Genomic DNA, 22,564 nt, shown 5'->3' with positions numbered 1-22,564 from the left:
AAAACATTTTTACATTTTATACGCTCATTACATAATTTCAAAGTACATGTGCGGAATTTTAGAAAGCCGAAAGGAGGAGCAGAGCAAGATGAAAACCAACTCGCGCTCTCCTTTTTTTTTGGTGCGGGGCCTTGAAAGCCTCCCCCCGCCCATCTTTGTACACATTACAGAACGGCAGGAGCAACAAAAGGAAAAGACAGCTATCGAACACACACACGCAAACCTATACCCAAACCAACGCACACACTCTCAGACAGCGCACGCAGGAAAAACGAGAAAAACGCTAATGAAAATTAAAATGAAAAATTGCAAACGACGTGTGGTATAGGACCGGGGGAGGGGGGGCGTGATGGCAAGGAGGTGCCACCCACACACACTTGCATATATTAGTCACAATCATCGCTGGTGTGTGTACTTTTCTTACGCATTTCTCCATCTCCGCTGCTGACAGCAGAAACAGAACAAGTAGAAACAAATTTTCCATTTTTACTTGCCACCCCCTTCCATCCCCTCCCTCTCACCGACGGGAAGTTGTACTTAGCGCGAGGGTGGGGGTGGTGGCAGCGCCAAACGCGAGCGTTTGCCATTAGCATACACTACTCACATTTTATTATACATTCAAACCCCCCAACCACCCTCCACGGGTGTTTGTGTGTATGTATGTGTGAGTGTTGTGTATTCATTTCATTACACAGTACATAATGGATGTACCCTGTGTGTGTGGCTGGGTATGTTGGGCTAAACTACCCTTTTGCCTAATTTTTAATCTCAAACGCTGCCGAGCAACGACAACAGCGACTAATCTCGCGTGCTCCTCCTTGAAAGGGTCAGCTCTTCTGAGTTGGGTGTCGCCATCTAAGCTAGTTTGGGCTACGTGCATTAACAACAACAGCAACATATATATATATATATATATATATATATATATATATAAATATATATATATATATACATATATATACATTTATATATATTTTTTTGTATCCTCGACGTACAATTAAAAATGTAAATCAGCCGACGTCGAGACCGCTGCCGCTGCCGCTGCCGCTGCCTCTGTCGCAGTCGCCATCACTGCCTCTGCCCGCGTTGCCCTTTTTTAATTCTCTCCACTTTTTTAAACATTTTTTGGCGGCTGCTTCGATGGGTGGGTGGTGGTTAGTTGGGTGGATTTTCCCTTTCCGCCCCCACGTATGTAAATATTATATATTTATTTATTTCGCGACTGACAAACATAACGCAAATCTCTAGCTGCTGCCCTGCACCCGATTAGGAACTCTTCGCCAGTGCCTGCTCCCCTAATCTATTATTAAAAATGTTAACTGAAAGCATTCCTCGTATAAATATAAAAGGAGAACAGGCCACATAGCCACATAGACCCACACAGAGCCAGGACTCACGGCACAAAGGAGACGGGGGGAAGGGGCAGCAGCGAACATAAATACATATTTATTGTTGGTACAAGCAATTTAGCGAAAAGAAATCCAAATTATATCATAACTTTGTGTAGTGCGCCATCTGGGGTTTAGTTGCCTGCCACATCCCCATCCCCAACTCCTTACTGCTGCCGCCTACGCCTACAACAATGCCAGAGAGCCCGGGAGGAAGGCAGCAGGCAGCAGCTGAACCTGATACTGAATCTGAATCTGAGTCAGAGCCGGGAGTCTGGCGCATAGACACCACAATCAGCGGAAGGGGGAACAGGAGCCGCAGTCAGAGCAATAATTCTATGCCGACGCCATTGTAGCCACGTTAAAGATGTTGCCACACATTTTTGTAGCGTTCGGAGCTCCGCTCTCGGTCCTCGGTCCTTGGTTCTCTGTTTTGTTTTGGCCTTTTCCCCGCGCCCCGCCGACTCTCTTTATTTTTTTTCCTACTCAGCGAAGCAAGAGCAAGCAGGCACTGTAACAATGAAAACAATTACAACAACAATTGCGAATAAACATGCAAAAAGCAAAGTAGAAGATGAAGTAGCTAAGAAGGAGCTGGAGTCAGTGGGAGGGACAGAACGAAGGTCCTTCGCGAGAGCGAGAGCGTCCGAATGAGAATGAAATGTTTTCTAATAAATTTTGCTTTATGTGCGCGGCGCGGCGCAACGAATGCGGCAAAGAAGCCTGTTGCGGGCGGAAAGCGGGGCCCGGAGCAGGAGAAAAGAGAATAAATAAAAATAAAGTTTTATATTCATGTACCGCACATACACACACACAGGGAAGAAAGAGAACGCTTACCACCCAATTGCCATTAATATGGCGGCTGCCTAACATCCATCTGTGTGCTTTTCTGTGTGTGTGTCTCTAATGCCAAGTTGCCGTTTATTTTAACTTTGCCACCAACTTTAGAGGCGGCCACAGCAGTCCCAGTTGGTACTGTACTGCACCCCCACCCCCAAACGCCTGCTCAACTAAGCCGAAAAAACTTTTTCTGCCATTTTGTTGCTTCTCTTTACTATTTCAGCCACATTTTTTCAATTTTTTTCGCTTTTTTCCTTATTGAGTTTCTCTTATTTCCCAGCATTTCTCTTTTTTTTTTGGTTTCTGTTTTGTTTTTTATTTGTTCCCTTTTTTTGTTGTTAATTTTTTAACGCATTTTGCGTGGGCCTCGCTTACTTAGTTAGTCCGGACGGACTGTGGGCGGAGAACACCAGAGAGGAAAGTCGCGGATTGCGACAGCTCCTAAATGCCGCGACAAAGGTAAAAGGATTTTTGTGTAAGTTAGACGCGGGGATGATTAGCGGAGAAGAGCGAAAATAAAAAAAAACGTTATAAATTAAATGGCTGTGTCAACATCAAGAGACTACGCAAAAGTTTCTCTGTGTGTGTAAACAGGGGTGAGAGATTACCTTCTCTAGGATCATCGATCGTCAAGCCTAGAAAAGTCAGCTCAGGCGAAAAAAACAGTAACCTTTCATTAAAGCTATGCAAAACTTTATGGGGTCATTAAACCAAGTATGAGGTACATCAACCCATGGTCAATTGCCAACTGGATCATGTTAAATTATACCTGGGTAAATAGGCAAAATTTTTAAAAAATGGCAATATTAATTTAGATAACTTTCTAGAATTTCAATCCAAGTCCAGTTTTTTTAAAAAACTACCATTTGCACCATTGCACCGTTTTGCATAGAATTTCATGGAACGTATACGATATAGTCGTCCGATTTTAATAACATTTAGGACGTAATTCTTAAATAATAAACCATTACTATATTTAAAAAAATTTGCGGCGAGATGAGGGAACAGTCACTGCCAATACAATTGAATCCTTCCCTGTGCTACGACCCCGTCTTTCGCTAGCGCTATGTATGTACCGCAACTTACTCCTAATCAACCCTTTATGAACCCCTAAAAAGAAAAGAAAAAACTTTAAATCAAGCGGCAGAGAACAGCGGCATCTACAGGAGCAGAACAATAAAATGTAAAATTAGAAGAGTCAGTTTCCTCTGAGTAGTTTTCGTTCGACTTTTTGTCAGCATCAGAATCGGAAATCTGATTTAAATGTACATTGTACTGCTTAGACAAGAATTCAAACTCAAGGATTTTAGAGTTTGATCAATTAATATTATTATCTGCCGCTAAACTTCTCTTTCCGTCCTCCTGTTTCCAGTTTCGCTTCCTAAGCCACTGAAAAACTTACAGCGGATTCCGCCCGTGCAGGCGAATAAGGCGCACGGGGAAAGGTAATCGGGGAGGCCAGCATCCACCAGCCAGCATCATTAAGGGTAGTTTCGAGCATCGTAAAAAATATAGAGAAATAAAATTGAAAAAAAACAGCAACAACAATCACAAGGTCGGAAGACGAAGTCGAAGTCAGCGGCAGCAACCGAGGCAGCGACGGCGACATAAGCAGCGACTGCGACGCCGACGACGCTCAACTACAAACAGAGCCCAGGAGAGAAGGGGCGGGTGCGGGGGCAGGAACTGAAGCGGGATCGGGGGAAAAGAGCGCCGAAACAAAAAAGCGAAATAAATAAAAAGTATCGATATAGAAAATTTTTGAAGAAAGCTGCGCTGCGACGCCGCTGCCATCCTTCAATGAGTTCGCGAAAGGAGTCGGGGCTAGGAGATTGTCACCGTGGAAGGAACTACGATTTTAGAGAGGCCCCCCAGCCTCCAAAACTCTGACACTCTTGGAAAAGCGAGGGAAGTACGAAGGACGGCAACTCAATGAGCGTCATTCCGGACTGTACGGACGCAGGAATCGAAACTGGAGCAGGGGTAGTTTTAATTTTAGTTTTGTACAATGTAACTCAAGTCTAAGTGCCTTCTCCCTAGGCGTACTTTAGTTTCAATAGATACATCTGGGTCAGACAACATCAAACCCTATTTTCTTACCTGACCCCTCTTACGAAATTAAAGAAATATGTTCCATTTCATTTGAATGTGGAAGTGATGGGGGGGAATGCCGAGAACAGCAGCTTGCCCGCCCCCGAAACCCGTGAACTTCCTCAGTTCCCCCATCTCCTGTCGGGACTGGGTTCCTTCCTCTGCTCTAACTTCGTCGTAGTCCTTCGTGAGCGTCTTTCACCCCTTAGCGCCCAACCTTGGGCTACACCTTCACCTTCCCAGCAGCCATTAAGTTTTCTCGCAGTAATAAAAAATTTTTCTCTTTTTGGCCGTTTATCGGTGTGCGTACTTTTCTGTGTTGTTTGAGTGTGTCTGTGTGTGTAGATACTAAATTTTCTAGTTCGTTTTATTTGCCTCTGCCTTTGGCTCAGCATTAGTGTTTATTTATTTTTTCTGCTCTCTCCCTCAATCGGTCTAACGTTCTTTTTTTTAAAAGAAGATTTATGTAAAATGCGGACGGGGGGGGTGGCCTGCGGAAACTGCGCCGCTGGCATCGGCAGCGAAATAGTCGCAGATGCTGTTGCTGTAAGTTTTACGCAGCTAAAAAAGCAAACTGCCGAAATCCAACCACCCACCGCCTACCTCAACTTGTGGCTTGGATAGCGACGCCACTCCATCACCCGTCGTCCTACGCTGGGAGGATTTTTCTTTGACGCGGCTTTGGTCGCGACAGGCACACGGCAAGGGGGGTTGATGGGTGACTGGGAGGCTGAAGGCTGAAAGGTTGGTGGGTTGAGGGATGACTTTTAATGGTGGTGGGCAAACTTTCAGCAAGTTTAATGTTTAGATTTCTAATACGCCATCGGATTTTCAACTATAAAATATTCTTTTCATTTTTCAAAAGCACCACCCACACCCGCCAGAGCCATTAAAATAAAATGCTCAAATATAGTCCTCTCTAAACAGATACACACACAGCAGGGCAGATTAAATTGGTGGGTGGGGTCTGACGCTTCCTGTGTTGCTTAGATGTTAGCTGCTAGTTCCTTTGGCATAGGTTGTTCGCCCCTCGTAGCTGGCCCCAACTTCGGCGGCGTCCGGCACAGTGGTGTCTGCCCTATTTTATCCAAAACCCAAGGCTGCGGGTTCATCGTGCGCGAGATGCAGCTATTGATAGAAGAATGTCTGTGCAAACTGCCAAAAACAGAACTCGAACAATTGCCATTTACTCGGGGCACTTTCAATATTTGCACATACCACTCTCGAAACGCGACACTTGTAGAAGTCACACAGTAGAAGTCACACAACTGTCACTGTCCCGCTCACCCTTCCCCCCAGATCTTTCAACGAGAATCTTAGGCAAACAATGCGCGATTCCGCACAATCAGCGATGTTGGAGCAGCTGGTAGAGCAATTTTGCAAGCGCAACTCCAATGACAATGATCCTCGAATTAGCAGGCAATACACCAAAGGGGATGGTGGAGCAATTGACCTTAGACCACTGTGCGGTTGCGCTGGTGGAAGGCCACGTGCCCCGGGATATCAAGGGAGATGGTTCAGTTCAACGGGAAAGTCTAGCAAAATCGAAGCAGAAGAAAACCAAAGTTTTCTTACTCCCCCCACGGACTTTGTTACTGCTTTTCCGCTCGAATATATTTTAGAATTTGCCGCATTTTGTCTCTCAACTATGTGCAATAATATAAAGGAACCCCACCCCCCTTCTCTGAATGTAGGAGAACTAAAGTAAGAAAGGCAAAAAAAAAAAACACAGGGAGCGGAGGAAGAAACTCCCAAAATGGCATAGAAGACGCATAGAAAAGGAAGTGGGAGGCGAACGAAAATGCCACAAAACGTGCTTCTAAGTTATTTTTCATTTGCCACGCTCAGCGCCAGATGACTCCCTTCTCCCACCCCCAATCCTCCACCGTTCATCCCCACCTACAAAAGTAGTTAGGCAAAAGTAACACAGAGCGAAGGGAGTGTGCGGAAAAGCGAGGGCAGCCCATTTTAAGATTTATGTCGGTGATTATTTCTAAGTTTTTGTGCGCTCAACGATGGCCATCGTCTCCGCTCAGTCTCGGTTCTCTTTCCTCTATAAAAAGAAAAGAAAAACACTAAAAAGATATGGAAGGAATGCGGTGGGGAAGCAAGGCAGAAAAGCAGGTAACAGAAGAAGCCAAAGGAGTCCTAATGCTAGCCGAGGACCAGATAATTCTAACACCTTTCTGGGCAAGTGGCCAAATATAGCGAGGAGGTAAGAGAAAAGCAAAACTTTAAGAAAACGTTAGTTTTGTGAATAGTCTGGGTACGGCTTTTACCATTTCATCCTTTGCAGAGGGTTGACATTGCAAACATTTCTTTTACCCACCCAATAATAAGAAAGACTGAAAACCACCCACAGAAGAAGTTCCTAAAGAAACTGAATCACCTTTGATCGGAAAGCGAACAAAGCACGCTTTATAGATACCCCCAGTTGATAGTTCACATACCAAGGTAACTAAATACCTCTCGCGTTTTCTCCCTGCTAAATCTCTCCTTCGCTGACGGAATAAAAAATCTAATCTAATCTATCTAATGTGCTCCCCGCCCCCGCACTCCTCTTGTTTTCGTTATTTCTAAGCACAATACTATTTTCGTTCTCGTTGTTGTTGCTACATTTAAAATGTTTTATTTGGCCATTTGTATGTTTTATGGCATTCCTTGTTACCAACGGCTTCCTAGTGTTACTCACCCCGCACCTGCTTTTTGATACTCTCCCTCTGTTAGTATTTCTACTGTGACTGGTGGCCTAGGTAAGGTTTTCTTTTTCGCATACACACTAACCGAGGATGACTTCGTTTCTATCAAGATCACCACCTTACGGTCGTCAGAAAATAAATAAGCATAACGAACTTGAGGTAATACGATATTGCATTTCCATAAGTAAATTTAAAATCGGATTTGGTTTTGTGTGTGGAGCATTGGCGGTTCGGTATTTCGCGACTACTTTCTGTCGTTCCTTTTGTTGCGTTTTACTTTGTTTAATTTATGGCCTGCACACGAAGCAGGCTGCGACATAAATTAATAATTAAAGCTTTATAAATCTAAAACAGTCGCCAGTAAATGATAATTTTTGCCATCCCTCGATTCCCATGTATGCGTGTCAGTCAAAGTGCGGGTGCCCTATGTGTGCGTGGGTACATGCTTATCAGCGAAACTAAAAACAGTTTCGGGCCAGGATTTCAAATCAGGGGGTTCCCCGTCCCCATCCACACCCTCAGATTTTTTAATTTTTTCTACCAAGCTTCCAAGTTACCGCCCCTTCTTTCGTCTGCCACTGTATTTCTGCTCACTGTCAAGTTTACTTTCGTTTTTAGTCTGCGTATGCTCATTCATTCCAGAAAATCAGATCTGGATGGGGATGAGGGGACAACCCACACAACTCAACTTAAATGCGACCACTAAAAAGGAACAGCCGGCAAAAACAGAAAAAAGCACGCACACACGCACTGAGACAAAGAATACACACACATAAAAGCTGCAAAAAATACGATATTAAAAGTAATAATAAGTGCCTTTAATGGGGGAGAGGTTAGACCGCCCGCACTTAGATATTGAAATGAGTATGTTTTAAATATAAAAGGATGCCCTTCCCCTTCCTCTTAGTCACACACATGCTGAGCATATCCTCCAAATACCCACTTACAACAACAGCAACTAATACTCGCAACGTCGGCAGAAGCAGCAGCGCAGCCAATGCAAAAGAAATATATCAAGCAACCCTCGTGTGCTTTTTATTTTCAAAGTTACTGAAACTTTCGCTCGCTCTCGTTCGCATTCTTGCTCGGGCTCTGTCGCTCTCCTTTCATTTTCGTTTCACCGTGCTTTTTTTACGCTGTTGGTACTTAGTTGTGGGTCTGGAGATGAGAAACTGGATCTAGACCTGGATTTGGGTCTGGGACGTAGGATTGTCTCATCTATTCGGCTCTTGGGCAAAAATTCTCTAAACACCGCACACGACAAAAAGAGGGTAGGGGTTGGGGAAAGACATGCGACCCCGCCACTTGTAACATGGGAAACGCACCGCGAGAATTTTGTAAGCAAGAATATCATAACTCGCTACAAGGATAGTAGTATATAGTATAATGAGAATTTGGAATTATACACACCAAATTTCATATATATTCAATATTTTTAGATAAGGACTTAAAATAAGAGGGGGAAACATAAACAAATAAAGGACCAAAGAACTTTAAAATAAATAGTATAAAATGTGCTGATGTGTGTGTTTTTTTCAAAAAATCACCGTTACCACATTAAAAAAATTAAGAATACGGGAAAAAAATAAATTTTTTTTAAAACTAAAAATGGTTTCTGAAAAAAAAAATAAAATTGAAATTTTTTTTTTTGTACAACTCGTCTAAAAATCACCTTTTCTCCACAACTAATTCCGCTTATTCCACTTCCTCTTTTAAATCTTCCCTCAACCTTACCTCGGCCATAGCCAGCGACTCTGCCGGCGTCGCACATACTCATGCAGACACACATTTATGTACCAGCAGGAAGAACTACGAACACGTAGTTAAAAAACGAAAAATAGAAAACCCCAAGCGAAGATGAGGGCGGAGCAGGAGGCGGGTGCTGCTAACTAGCGACTGAAACGGCTGTGCCGACGTCAAAAATTGAAAAAATATACACAACTACCACGACGGCAGTCTCCACCTCAGCTCAGACCTTACACACACACGCAAACATGCAGAGGGTGGTTTGCCTTGAAAAAAGAATTTCGCGCAGTAAAATCTAAAGCGAAATTGCCGCGTTCAGCGGGGGAGAAGAGACAAACGAAGGGGAAAGTAAAGAAAGAAATGGTGAAATAAAAACCTTGTTTCCGCGCAAGTTACAAGAGTACTCCCCCCTTTACCCCGCAGCCCCCTCACCCCGCAGAATTTCCCCTTTATATTCGCCTAAAAAGCTAAGCTCCACACACATAGAGAGAGCCCAACACAGACAAGGACTTACCTTGCCGAGCGAAGAAGCTCAGATATTTGCTAGCAATAAAAGTAGTAATCAACTGCCGGGGATAGAGCGGGGAAGGTGGTAGGCGGTGGGTGGCGAGGTGCTCTCAAAAAAACTCCGACGACGCTGCCGAGTTAGAAAGAGATGTGCATTAGAAGCAGCAGCCCTGACAGGAGCGGCAGGACGTGGAGGAGGCACAATAAATGCGCCGCGTAACGAGAACTTTTCATTTTATGTAATTTGAGTTCGTTTTCTGGCTACCCCGAACTTTCTTTTTGCCATCGTGCTTCGCTCACTTTTCTATAACGTTCGAATTTTTAAGTGAGTCTGCTTTTGTCGCAATTGGCGCTCCAGCCCTTGCGCCTCCTGTCCTGTGCCCATGTTTATTTCGATGAAGTTTTAGTATATGGCAAATACACTTTTTAAAAATCTGTAGTTATAACATTGTAGTTTTCGCAAAATTATTATCGAACTCTTTTTATACCCTTTCAGAGGATATTATAATTTCAGTCAGAAGTTTGCATTGATCAGCATCACTAGGAGTGTTACAGCCGGCCATTAAAACGAAGCTTCTAACAGCATTTTATTTGAAACGATGGTTAATTTATTTATATTTAAAATATATTCTGGATTATAAAGAGCTTTAAAAAATCTTCTTCTCTTCTCGAGGCTCGTGCTGCAATTGGTTTTCGATAGTTTCCGCTCTTCCTCGATGCACATCGATTGATGTTAAAATGTATCGTTCTTTCCATCGATAATTTTATATAAAAGAATTAATAAGAATTAAATTTTAAATTGCTGTACTGGGGCGGTAACAAGGAGTGTTGATCTAGCCATGTCCGTCTGTCCTTCTGTTCGTCTGTTTAGTTTCTTTCAGTAAAAAAGTAAGTAAAACAAGAAAGGAAGCAAACTTCGGCAAACCGAAGTTCATATACCCTTGCAGCTTTTGCAAAAATTAAATATAAAAGAAGACATTAAAATTATGATTTACTTGCGTGTATGTTTAAAAGCAATGAAGCTATGATGATTTGCAGCTCAACTATTTGAGTAATGCTGAATATATATACTTTATAGGGCGGAAAAACAAAATCTATTTATCTTAACCGAATGTGGATGGGTAGTATAGGTCGCCAGCTTTACAAAACAGTCACTCTTACTGCTTTACGTCTAATTTTGGCAAAGTTACAACAAAAGGTCTCTTTAGGATTTTGTTTTTTTCACAAATCTCCAAGACACCACAAAAAAAAATTTAAAAATCAGTTTTTCTATCAAAACGTAGAGAAGTAATGGCCAAAAGATGGAATGCCATACCTCGGTGAATTCGTCATTAAATTCCCAATCGAATGGCGTTCCCAGTTATATTTTTTTCATACCTTCAAATTTTCGAAAAAAATGCTGACCCCCACCCTTATCAAAAATGCAAAAATTGGTCAAAATTAAATTTTTTCAAAAAATTGATTTTTAAAAATCGGTTTTTTGCATCAAAACAAAATGTATTTATCTAAACCGAATTTGGATGGGTAGTATGGGTCGCCAGCTTTACAAAACAGTCACTCTTATGGCTTTACGTCTAATTTTGGCCAAGTTACAATAAAAGGACTCTTTAGGATTTGGCTTTTTTGACAAATCTCCAAAACCCCAAGAAAAAACTTTAACAAGAAAGGAAGCAAACTTCGGCAAGCCGAAGTTCGTTTACCCTTGCAGCTATTTCAAAAACTAAATACTCTTGAAAACGTTAAAATTATGATTTACTTGCGTGTATGTTTAAAAACATTGAAGCTATAATGATACATGCTATAGTCGTCCGATTTTGATGAAATTTAAACCGTAATTCTGAAATATTTAACAATTACTATATCCCGAAGAACTAAAAAAAAAATTAAAAAACACCAAAGTTATAATTTTTTTTATTTATTTTTATGATTGTTCCTTTGGGAGCTATATGCTATAGTCGTCCGATTTTGATGAATTTTAAATCGTAATTCTGAAATATTTAACTTTTACTATATCTCAAAGAACTAAAAAAAAAATTTAAAAAAAACACCAAAGTTATAATTTTTTAAAATTTATTTTTCCGATTGTTCCTATGGGAGCTATATGCTATAGTCGTCCGATACGGCTCGATCCGACTTATATACTACCTGCAATAGAAAGACAACTTTTGGGAAAGTTTCATGCAGATAGCTTTAAAACTGAGAGACCAGTTTGCGTAGAAACGGACGGACAGACGGACGGACAGACGGACGGACAGACGGACGGACAGACGGACAGACAGACGGACAGACGGACATGTCTAGATCGACTCTCCTAGTGATGCTGATCAAGAATATATATACTTTATAGGGTCGGAGATATCTCCTTCACTGCGTTGCAAACTTCTGACTGAAATTATAATACCCTCTGCAAGGGTATAAATATATTATTTTGCCTTGATGCATATGAATAAGAGAAATTTTCATGATGTGGGGCACAGGTCATCAGGACATCTCAACATACTCTTGCCATTCCCTATCCCCGTGTCATCAACAATTTTTCATCCACTTCTTATTAACTTTGTTACCGTGGACACTTTTTTCGCTAAATTTCAACTCAGTTATCAGTTGCAGTGGGTCGAATGGGGAGAGGGGCAGAGTTCATTATTGCCAGGCGCCTGGAGGTTAAAAAAAAGAGAGCCCTAATTCAAATTACAAATACCCAAAAACATGGCGAAAAATAAATAAAATCGAATATCTATACGCTTGGCAATAGCCCGCTAATAATCTCACCGATACCAAGCTGCCCCCACTTACTCCGCCTGAACATATTTTATGTGACAATAAAAATGCATTTTTTGTGAAAAATTAAAGCCCCATGAATAATGGCAGAAAATATTTGGCGTTACTGGCGTTTTCTACATAATGCCCGACTTTTTTTTACCGCAAAGTTTCTGCACACAGCTACACTTTAAGGGGCCCGTTTTATATTTGCCTATGTAATCAATTTTTTTTATAAAAAATAGAAGAAAACGGAAAAAAATTAACTGCGAAAATTCAGCCCCTATCTCGCTCTCTTCCCTGCGAAATTTATTGATAGAGCGGCGTTCGAAAAAAAGGCTGCCAAATAAAATGTTAATTTTATTTTGATGTAATATTTAACAGCGACGCGTCGCCAATGTCCCGCCCTCCACTAGCGGACCTCCGTGGCAACAGACACAGACACATATGGCGGGTCTTTCTGCCGGCAGCTGACATTGCTAACAAACAATGCAAATCACAGCCAGTGCCCCATGTCTCACCAACTATCCTATTTCTCGGTTTCGGCTGAGTCCTTCCATACAGATGCCTGTACGATTGTCACGACCAAACTTTAAGTTCCTTTTTTTTATGTCTAAAGATTGATGTTCTTCAATTTAAGAAAAAGCTTATAAAAATTTGACAATATTGGGGCTGTTCTTAGAGTTAAGAAGTATAATAAGAAAATATCTACATCTTGTTGCTAATAAAACAAGTAAGTATGCAGCTAAACAAAAAATGTAATATTCTATAAAACAACTCGTCTTTTATGCATATGTGTTTAAAATATGTGTTTATATGTATTAAAAAAGAACAAAGTTGATTTTTATATTATTTTCCCAATATAATATTTTTTCATAATTTTCTTTGATAAAGTAGACCGCTTTTTTTAAAAAATTGTATTTTAAATGAGGATTTTTAGACAATTAAATTAAAATATGTTGAGGTAGTCCACATTGCAATCGGATGTCGATTTAAAAATCCCAATTTATATATTTTTCTTTTTACAATGTGACATTTTTTCTACTTCCCTAATCAAATACTACTCTTTCAGTGTGGTGCGAGAAATCAGTTTTGGAGTATCAGGGTTTCCCCCTGTTGGTTACTGGGGATAGGTTCGCGGGCGAGCACTAAGACTGCGCAAAGCTCGAAATAAACGAATGAGCAGGCGACACACATATACTCACGCCTAAAAGGACGCTCACGCAGAGCTTGTACATATGCAAAAATGATGTAAAAAGTGTGCGCGGGCCCCATATGACATGCTAAAAATTTGTATAGAAAATTAGTTAAAAAATTACTCCGCAGACACGCGCACGCATGGAGCGGTGAGGGGTGGGTAGTGCGTGGAACGGGGTGTGGGGAGGGTGGGGGTTTTACTTTACATATGCGAACACACACAACCGCACGAGCACACAGAGGCACACGAACGCACATACAGACACATGGCGAGAGCGAGTCTCTCCACCAGTTAGACACAGTTGGCATTAGTGGGCGGTGTTAGAAGTGCCCCCGGATTCCCCCATTCACCAGCACCTTCTCCACCCTCATCTACGCTTTTTTAACGCACACACAGACACAACCTCGCTCACCTACACCACACACTTACATAAGCTATGCACAATTTTAATGTTTAGAGTCGCGCGCGCTTACAGTTTGTCATAAAACACCCCATTAAAAAAAGGACGAACAGCGAACCTAATGGAAGGGGACGGAGGGAGGCGGGGTTGGGATGATGGGTTAGTGGGTGGGGGTTTTCGTAAAAAACAAGTGAGCAGGCCGCAAGGAAAGAATGAGAGCTCCATCAAATTAAATACAAATTCGAATTAGAAGAACTTTTCCTCCTTTTTTTTGGTTTTGTTTTTGTGTACATTTATTAAATTGGCTGCTTCCGACTTTGACGTTGCCGTCGCGGCCCTTGATCAGCAATGCAGTGACTGTCGACTGTCACTAACAGGCTAGCGCGATTGCTTAGGAGGCAAGTTGGCCAGAATAAGGGCGGGCGGGGCGCATCGGTTAGCAAGGGCATACCAGCAGAAAAGTAAAATGTTTTGCAGAAAAAGAAAGTGCTTGAAAGAATTTAGTTTTGGGGTAGAGAAGGGATAGAGGTCATATATTGGACGGCCATAGAAAATGTTAAGTCTCTTGGAAAAGTCAAAGACTCGAAAATCCAATGCAAAATTTTCAAAGTATTAGATATTAAACGTTAGGAAAAAAGCTTTAATTATACCCCTGCAAAGGGTATTTTAAGTTCAGTTAAAAGTTTGCAACGCAGTGAAAAGCACATTTCCGACCCAAAAAAGTTTACAAATTCTTGATCAGCATCACTAGAAAAGTCGATATAGCCCTGTCCGTCTGTCCGTCGGCTTGCCGAAGTTTGCTTTTCACTTTTCTTTAAAAAAAAAATTGCCGATTTATCCAATGTCGGCTATGTGTTACAATATTCCGATCCTACCCGCTCCGACTTATGAAAAGAGAAAAGGCTTTTGGGAAATTTTCATTCAGAAAGCTCTAAAAACTGATAGACCAACTTGATTAGAGAAATAGATCGACTCGTCTAGTGATGCTAATCAAGAATATATATACACTATATAGGTTCGAAAATGTCACCATCATTTCTGATTAAAATTATAGTAAGGGTATAAAAATATTTAATTAAGAGGTGGTTCGATATACTTTTGATATTATGGTACGATCTTGGTGATATAGAAGGGACACGCACAAATTAAAAAATGTGCTTCCAAGCGCCGCAACCCGACAGAGGGAAATGTGTGGGGAGAGAAAGGGGTACTCTTCATCTGCACGCACCACAACGCACTTTTCCACAAACACATTTGCAATTTATGTACCTTTTTCTGGCTGCGACGAGCAAAATAATACACACAAACAAAACTCACACACACAAGCGCGTAGGCAGTTCGACAGTGTTCTATATGGTTACATATTCATATGCTAGCGGCACACACTGCGAGTACGAGTGAAAAGAAGCGAGTTTACATAAGCTCCAACAAACCGAACGCAACTTTTTTTCGCTCGCGGGTGGGGATGGTGGAGAAGGAAGGGTAAGGTGTGGGGAGCACGAGGTTAGCTCAACTTTCTTTGCGTACTCTTCCTGGCGTGTGGGAGTGTTTGCATCCCCAACCCGATCTGATAACTTCGAGGGTATTTTCCATTCGGTTTTCCGCTGCCGCCCCCATTGACCCTTCCTTTGTCGCTGGGTTTTTTTCGTTCTCGTTTTGTAGTTGTTCTGGCAATTAAACAAAAGTGGTGGTACCCGCGCCTCCGATCAGCCCCTCCTCTTTCCAGCCTCCACCCAAGTGCTGTCACACGCATGCTTTTTGGCAACCCTCTTCCACTTCTCTCTTTCGCTCGGCACCCAGCTATCACCTACTTGAAAATTTTTAAAATTTTTAACTGCTGCGCTCCACTCTGTTTGGTTAATATTTTTCTTACTTGCGTGTGTGTTTGTGTTGGGGGTGTCTAGTATTTGAACGTTGGGTGTGTGAATGCTGCCATCACCACCAACCACCCACATGTTCGTAATATATTAACCAAAACAAAAAGAAGAGAGCGCATAAAACAAAGGCCCCAAAAGTAGGTGGAGCAACAAATTTCAGTACGCTTCTCATACTTAAAGCTTACTTTTTGCCTCCACTGGCAATTATACAATAGCATAACCCACTCATAGATAAACATGCAGGCTTATAAAAACACATAGAGATGAGGCCTCTTTTTAATGCGTTGCACAAAAATACGGGTTCATATTGACAAATCGATATTTTTACAGTTTTTTTTACCACAAATAAGCAATAAAATATTTCCTATCCACCTGATCTTGTCCTCACTTTCTCCTTTTCGAAGCAAAGCTATTGACCGACTTTATATCTCTTTTTTCTTTCCAGCATATTATTTACTCTGATCGCAGGTGAGTACCTTCTATAATAGGGTTAAAGAGAACACAAGGATCAAATCCTTAGAAAGAAGGGGGAGCAAATTGAGATTGTCTTAAACTCGAATCCGATGGGCAAAACGCAACTGACAAACATGCATGTGAGGGATGACTCAGAGACGCACACCCACGCATCCCTGCCGGGACACTCACACCAGCATACATGCTCCAGCTATTCCTATTGGCTAATTACTGCGAACACTCAACAAACCCCACGCCCGACCCCCAACTCTACCACCCTCCCCCCTCCGTAACCAACCCTCAAAAATAATCTGCATATGTGTGCGCGTGATTCTTTGCGTTATTTAGAGCAGTGTACCAAAATATGCTGAGGCTTTGGCCCAAGACGAATTCTCGGGGCGAAGAAGCAAAGCACCTACCAATCACCATCGGATGTGTGCTTAACTTACAAATTTTAATTTATACTAGGAAAGTCTATATGCCTTCTAATGCAACTTCAATCGCAGCGACAAGTACACGCTCAGAATCAGAATCGTATTAACTTTGGTACCACAGGACACTCCGCTTGCATTTGTATACCCTTTCATGGGGTATTATAATTTAAGTAAAAAGTTTGCAACGCAGTAAAGGAGACATCTCCGACTCTATACAATATATTTTTTCTTGATCAGCAACACTAGAATAGTCGATCTAGCAATGTCCGTCGATTTTGATGAAATTTAAACCGTAATTCTGAAATATTTAACCATTACTATATCTCGAAGAACTAAAAAAAAAATTAAAAAACACCAAAGTTATAATTTTTTTTAAATTTATTTTTCCGATCGCTCCTATTATAACTCGTTCCGACTTATATACAAACTTTTCTATTTTGTAAATGTTTTTAAAATTTTTTTTTTGACTTATTGATAATTTGAGCACCCCTGCTCCATTATTTCTAAGATATTAGCTCGATTTTGTGTCTACTGATACATATGACCGAAACACATACACAGAGTCCAATAGCAACGGTCTAACATGTCTCAGAGTGACAGTACATACTTTCACGATTTGTGGGCGTTAGAGTGGGCGTGGATCCGATCAGGCGGACAGACGGAAAGACAGACAGACGGACATGGCTAGATCGACTCGGTTATTGATCCTTATCAAGAATATATATACTTTATAGAGTCGGAAACGCTTCCTTCTACCTATTACATACTTTTTAAGGAATACAATATACTCTTTTTCACTACGAGTAACGGGTATTAAAAAAAAAATCGCGCGCGCCCCTTGCAGCTTAAATGTTTAGTCGCATTTGCCGGCTTCCTCTTGGCGTCTCCGTCCCCTCCCCCTTTTCTTAACCTCAACCCAACCCAAAGGCTCGACCGCCCTCCATTCAAAGAAAGAAACTACGCAAAACTACAACGAAGACGTCAACATCCACATCCTCATCCAGCTTTTCTCGGGTACCCACACACAAACACATTCTGGCTCTCTTTGGCCGAAAAGGAGCCAAAAAATAGAGAGCGAGGAAAAAATAATACTTCGGGCGCACTTGTTGGCATCCTATCGCCGTCGTCGCTTTTCGTCTAAGAGCACTGGAGAAAAAGAGAATCTCGCCAGGCATAGCATACTTCTTGGGGTGCGAGCCGGGGTGCAAGAGGAGGCCTGCGTCGAGGCGCTACTGGTGGGTACTTTACTTGATGATTATGGCGACGATAATGATGATTGGAATGGCTTTGATGGCGTTGAAAATGAAGATTGCGTGTAGTAGATTTGCTCCGACTCGGTCCTGCTTGTGCTTCTGCTACTCTTCTCCTAATGCCTCAACTGTCCGCTGTTTGTGAGCGTTTTTATGTTTATAAGTGGGTGTGTGCATGCTGAGGTGTAGTATAGAGTGAGCGGATTTCGGGTAATGCGTCCAACTACACACTATCAGCATTTGATTTTATTACATTTGTATGCGCGTAGTTCGCAGTGTTTACCTTACTTTCTAAGACGTATTGTGGGGTGCTCGTGTGAGTGGTTGGGCGGTCATCCCGAACAACAGGATGGCATCTGATGGCTGGTGGGTGATGTGTGGGCAGGCACGGCCAGTCTTCAAGTGCTCCCAACTTTGACCTCCTGTGGCAGCGGCTGAGACGCTAGCGTCGCTGTTACTGTTGTCGTTTTCCCTGCCGTGTTGTCCTCGTGACAGTGAAGGCCACGCCGTCGACTTTTGCCGGCTCCGGCTGACTTTATTTTCCTACGAACAACGCCAAGCTCAGACAGAAGGAAGCTGGGAGCCATTCGGTTTCAACTCGGTCCCAGCCGAAATAGCCAGCGTCTTGGGCAGTTAGTAACCGTTAAGACGTCGTGGCTGCCTAGTCGCGTGTCCTTCGTTATTCGCTCTTTGTATGTTTAGTTACCGTTTATTTTTGAGTCTCGCCATTCCGCCGAATCGAAAGCAACAAGGTAAAGGCAGACAGCAAGGGATCTGCGAGATCGCCGATCCAAAGGACACATGCCTCTTTCTCGTTCTCACTTTCTATCGCAGAACGCTGCATACTTTTTCGGGCTAGCAGCATGGGGCAAGATTGAGAGAGGTAGTGCGCCAGGACCCAGAGCGGGACAGAGCCAAAAGACAACAAATTAAAATTTTAAAATCGCACGCACACGTTCTCCGGCACCAACACACTCACGCACGCCATCCTTTTTATTCGCTTGGTTATTTTTGTGCGTCGATTTCCCCTTTTGAGATGGCGACTGCGGAAGCTCGGCTCGTAGTTCTCCTCTATAGAACGCACGTGTGTGTGTGTGTGGGAGTTCTTTTTATTTTTTTGCTTTAAACATTTTTTATTTTACATTTTTCGTTTCGTTTGCGTTTTTTTGCGCGCGCTCTACTCTCGTGTCGTCGTGTAAACGCGTTTTTAAATTTCCCTCTGCTGCCGGCATCGCACGGGGGTTGCTAGTATGTGTGCTGCTGTGCTGTTGTGTTTCAGCGCGGGGGGATGGGTTGGGCCTAGGAGAGGCCGCAGCATGCAGTGGGGTTGGTTGTGGATGGATGTGGATTTTTTCCACCGCCGCACTCACACAGGCGCTCATACGTGAGCGCTGACTCTTTTTTCCTGCTGCTGCCGCCGCTGCTTCTTCTTATCCTCCTCTTTCCGATTTTCTTTTTCGCCCGATGTTGTTTTTTCTTTTTTCACTTTTTGTTTCAGCTGCTGCTACGCTGCCGCTTTCGGTTTTAGCATTTTTCGTTCGTTTTTCGCATTTTTGTTTTGTTTCTGATTTTCCTTTTTGCCAGGCGCTGCCTTCGCCGGCGTCGCAGCCGCGGCCGGCTCCGCAGTCGCATCCTTTTTTTAACGTTACACGCTGAAAAAATTAGCAAACTTCGTCCTGTCCGTGTGCGTGTCGCTCGCTGGCTCTGTGAGAGAGTGTGTGCCGGTGTGTAAGTAGTTGCTGCTACCGAGGGAGGGTGGGAGCTTCTGCGGGCAGCGGGAGAGGGAGCGAGCCAGCAAAATGAGTAATGAGTGTTTAGTACGTTGTTTGGCGGGTGATTTTTATGGCAGCGCTGCGGCAGAGCAGCAAGGTGGGGATCAAGTGAAGGGCAGCAGGGACAGCGAACAGCGGACAACGGACATTGAACGCTGGTCCAGTGCAGTAGCTAGTCGGCAGCAAGCGAGCGAGTGCAAAGAGCGGACGGCCAACGAAACGTAGCATAGCATTTGGCGCTATATTTTTCCTGTCTTTGACTGTGTGCGTGTATAATGACTTCAATTGTGTGCTAAACTTACTACGGTCGCGCAGCTCCAGATTTAGCAGCTTCAATTTGGGCACCAAAACAAAGCTCCGTCGGCGTCGCACCCGCATTCTTCGTCCTGCAGCGACTTCGGGTCACCTTCGTCTGTCGGCTGACATCGGCATCGCCTTGGTCCTGCCGCCGCTGCCGCTGCCTCGGCTGCTGCCTCGGTCCGCGTCGCTGCCGGCGGCCCTGGGCCGGTGCGATTTCGACTTGGACTTCAATCGAGTTGGGTTTTAAAAATAACGTTAGTTGCTGTTTGTTGCTCGTTACGTGCGCGTGCTGCGACGCGGACCAAAAACCATCAGGCACCAACGAAAACTGAAACCAACTGAAGTCCCAGTTTAACTCCAATCAGATACCAAGACACAAATGCAAGGAAAACTACGTGAATTGTTTTGCCCTATTGTTAGTTTTTTCCAGTGCTAGTTAATACGGTAATAACAGCATATCAGGATTTTCGGAATTTCGACCATCGCCGCGCTGTTTGTTGATTGTTTTCATTTTTGTTTAGTGAAGCGCAGAAAGGCGAATCCCCAGTGTCAATGACAAGTTGTGCAATATATCGAATCTAATCAAAGTGAAGGCCAGTCTAAGAAGTAGGAACACACCAAACCAAGTGATATCATAGCCGATCCGAGGACAAATCAACAACCAATCATAACAAACCGATTCCGCACACGAATAGAATAGCGAGCAACCGCACTAGAAACTCTGACAAACTGCATCAGTGAAAGTGAGAGTGAAGAGCAGCCCGAGTTCCAGCCGGACCTGGATTGCTAAAGCGGAGCCTGAGCTGCAGGCGATGCACGTGGCTTAACCGATGGATCACTCTCCAGCAGACATGTAAGTGCGGTCCAAAATAACATTTGGGGCTCAGGAAGTGAAAAACATATTTAGATGTCTTTAGATGTCTTGTCTTAGGTGTTCTTTTATTTCAATCACTGGGGACAATTTTTCCAGCTCCCAGATTTTGATACTTCTGCCATGGACCCTGATTATATTTAATGACTAGTGTCATCGTCTCAAAGGAATATTTTGACTACAGGCAGCTTTCGATTTCGAGGTTTGTTAACCTTTTGTAGGAGAATGTAATATGCCAAATTAATGTCTACTCTCTTTTTCACACTTTCCTAGTTTGTATTTTTTGGCACTTTCAACTATATACGTTAACGTTACGCACTGACACTATATTTCTAGCTGAATATTTTTACACGAAATAAATACTTTACAGCAAAACAACAATAAATGTGGTAATTTATATATGTATTTTTTTTTCTTTAGTAAGTTATTTAGTCTTTATTTCGTGTAAAAATGTTCACCCAGAAAAATTGTAGTATATTCCTGTTAATTCGATTTTCAATCTCAAAGATATCAACATAATTACAGTCTTCCTTCGCCTGGATATTCAACAAAAATAATTTACCTATATAGTGTTTTTTAATTTATTCTATTTAATATAAAATTTGTGCTTATCATTTTAAATTATAATGATTTCACAACAATTTTTCTTTAACGTTTTTCTAATCCCAATGACTTTCTATCCGCTAACACAATTATCGAACGGTTTACAAATACTTAAACTATAATACGTTTAAATTTAAATTATAATAACTTCCAAGATTCGCATTCCGAAACAACCTTCTGCACTTGCCTATTTTCGTATGCAAAATATGGCACCTTTCATTATCCATTATATGATTGTTTACACTTCTCTCGCGCTTTGATCCCTCATTCTACGTTCACTGGAACAACTTGTTTCCGAAACGGCAGAGACTGGATCGCGGGCGTTGAACCTGATCACAGCTTTTCTCCTGTAAACAACAGCCTAGGGCTAGCGGGACGATCTCTAACGCGCTGTCGGTGGCGGTTTCATCGTTGACCTCCTTGCAAATTAAGTATACGCCCGCGCTGCTAGTTCATTAGCGGCGGGCAATGCACGCTAGGCCTTCACCGAACGAATCAGCGAGAAGGAACGCCGGCAAAAGCAAATGACGAGTGCGTGAGCCAGATTGTACGAGTGACTAACCCACTGCAGCTCCAATTAGAACAAACGGCGACAAGTTCAATGTGATCATTTCGCCTTCGCAGTGCCGCCTGCTGCTTAATGCCTGCGTTGCCGCGGACGTCTACGCCGAGAGGTTGTTGACGAGGTCTCCGACAATACCGGTTGAAATTGCAAAGCACCCAACAAAGGAACGCAGCTTAGAAGGGCGGTACGGTGGTTCCTGCCAGCACAACTCCCTCCTTCGGGCTAATCTGTGACTCGGCGACATGTGCGGTGATCTTGAAACTGCCATAAACCGAACGAGACGCGATAATAAAGATATTATGGATACTTATGTACGTGTAGATACATTTATAAGTGTTTATTCGTTTATGAATCGGCAAGAGGTCACTGCAGACAGGGCAGCAGACAGCGGGACGGGCTGGGGAAATCTTAACAAAACAATAATTCTTGAAAAATGATAGCACAAGTGCGAGACAAGCAGAATTAAAAAACCAAAATCGCCACGCATGAATCTAAAAAAAAGCCCACAAAAAAACAGCGACAACAACAAGAGGATGCAGCAGTAAAATAAAAATGCAGCAAAAACAATGAGCAGAAACCAAAAAAAAAAAAAAATGGGAAAAAAATGTCCAAACGACATGCAAGTGGCAACAAGTTTCTCAGTCTCAGTTGCTCGATTTCTCGGTCTCCCAGTTCCGCAGTCTCCTCAGGGCCAGCAATCTTCGCTCTGCACTCTGCAGTCTTCAATCTTAAGTCTTTGTGCGTGCCATAGTGCGAGGGTTAGGGACGGTAGAGTGGGAATCTGGGTTATGGCAAACAGGGGAGCCATGTAAT

The 22,564-nt window shown here is 42.7% G+C and overlaps 1 protein-coding gene across 4 annotated transcripts in view; it reads right to left on the bottom strand.

Moving 5' to 3' along the window:
- Window positions 1-22,564, bottom strand: part of LOC108150391 (mucin-2) — a 121,330-nt gene that overhangs the window by 92,457 nt on the left and 6,309 nt on the right. The window lies entirely within an intron of this gene.

Source organism: Drosophila elegans, unplaced genomic scaffold (assembly GCF_018152505.1).
Source record: "Drosophila elegans isolate 14027-0461.03 unplaced genomic scaffold, ASM1815250v1 contig_149, whole genome shotgun sequence".
In the NCBI taxonomy this organism is placed as follows: Eukaryota; Metazoa; Arthropoda; class Insecta; order Diptera; family Drosophilidae; genus Drosophila; species Drosophila elegans.
Note: the sequence above shows the minus strand (reverse complement) of the source record. Positions and strands in the feature narration are given on the sequence as shown.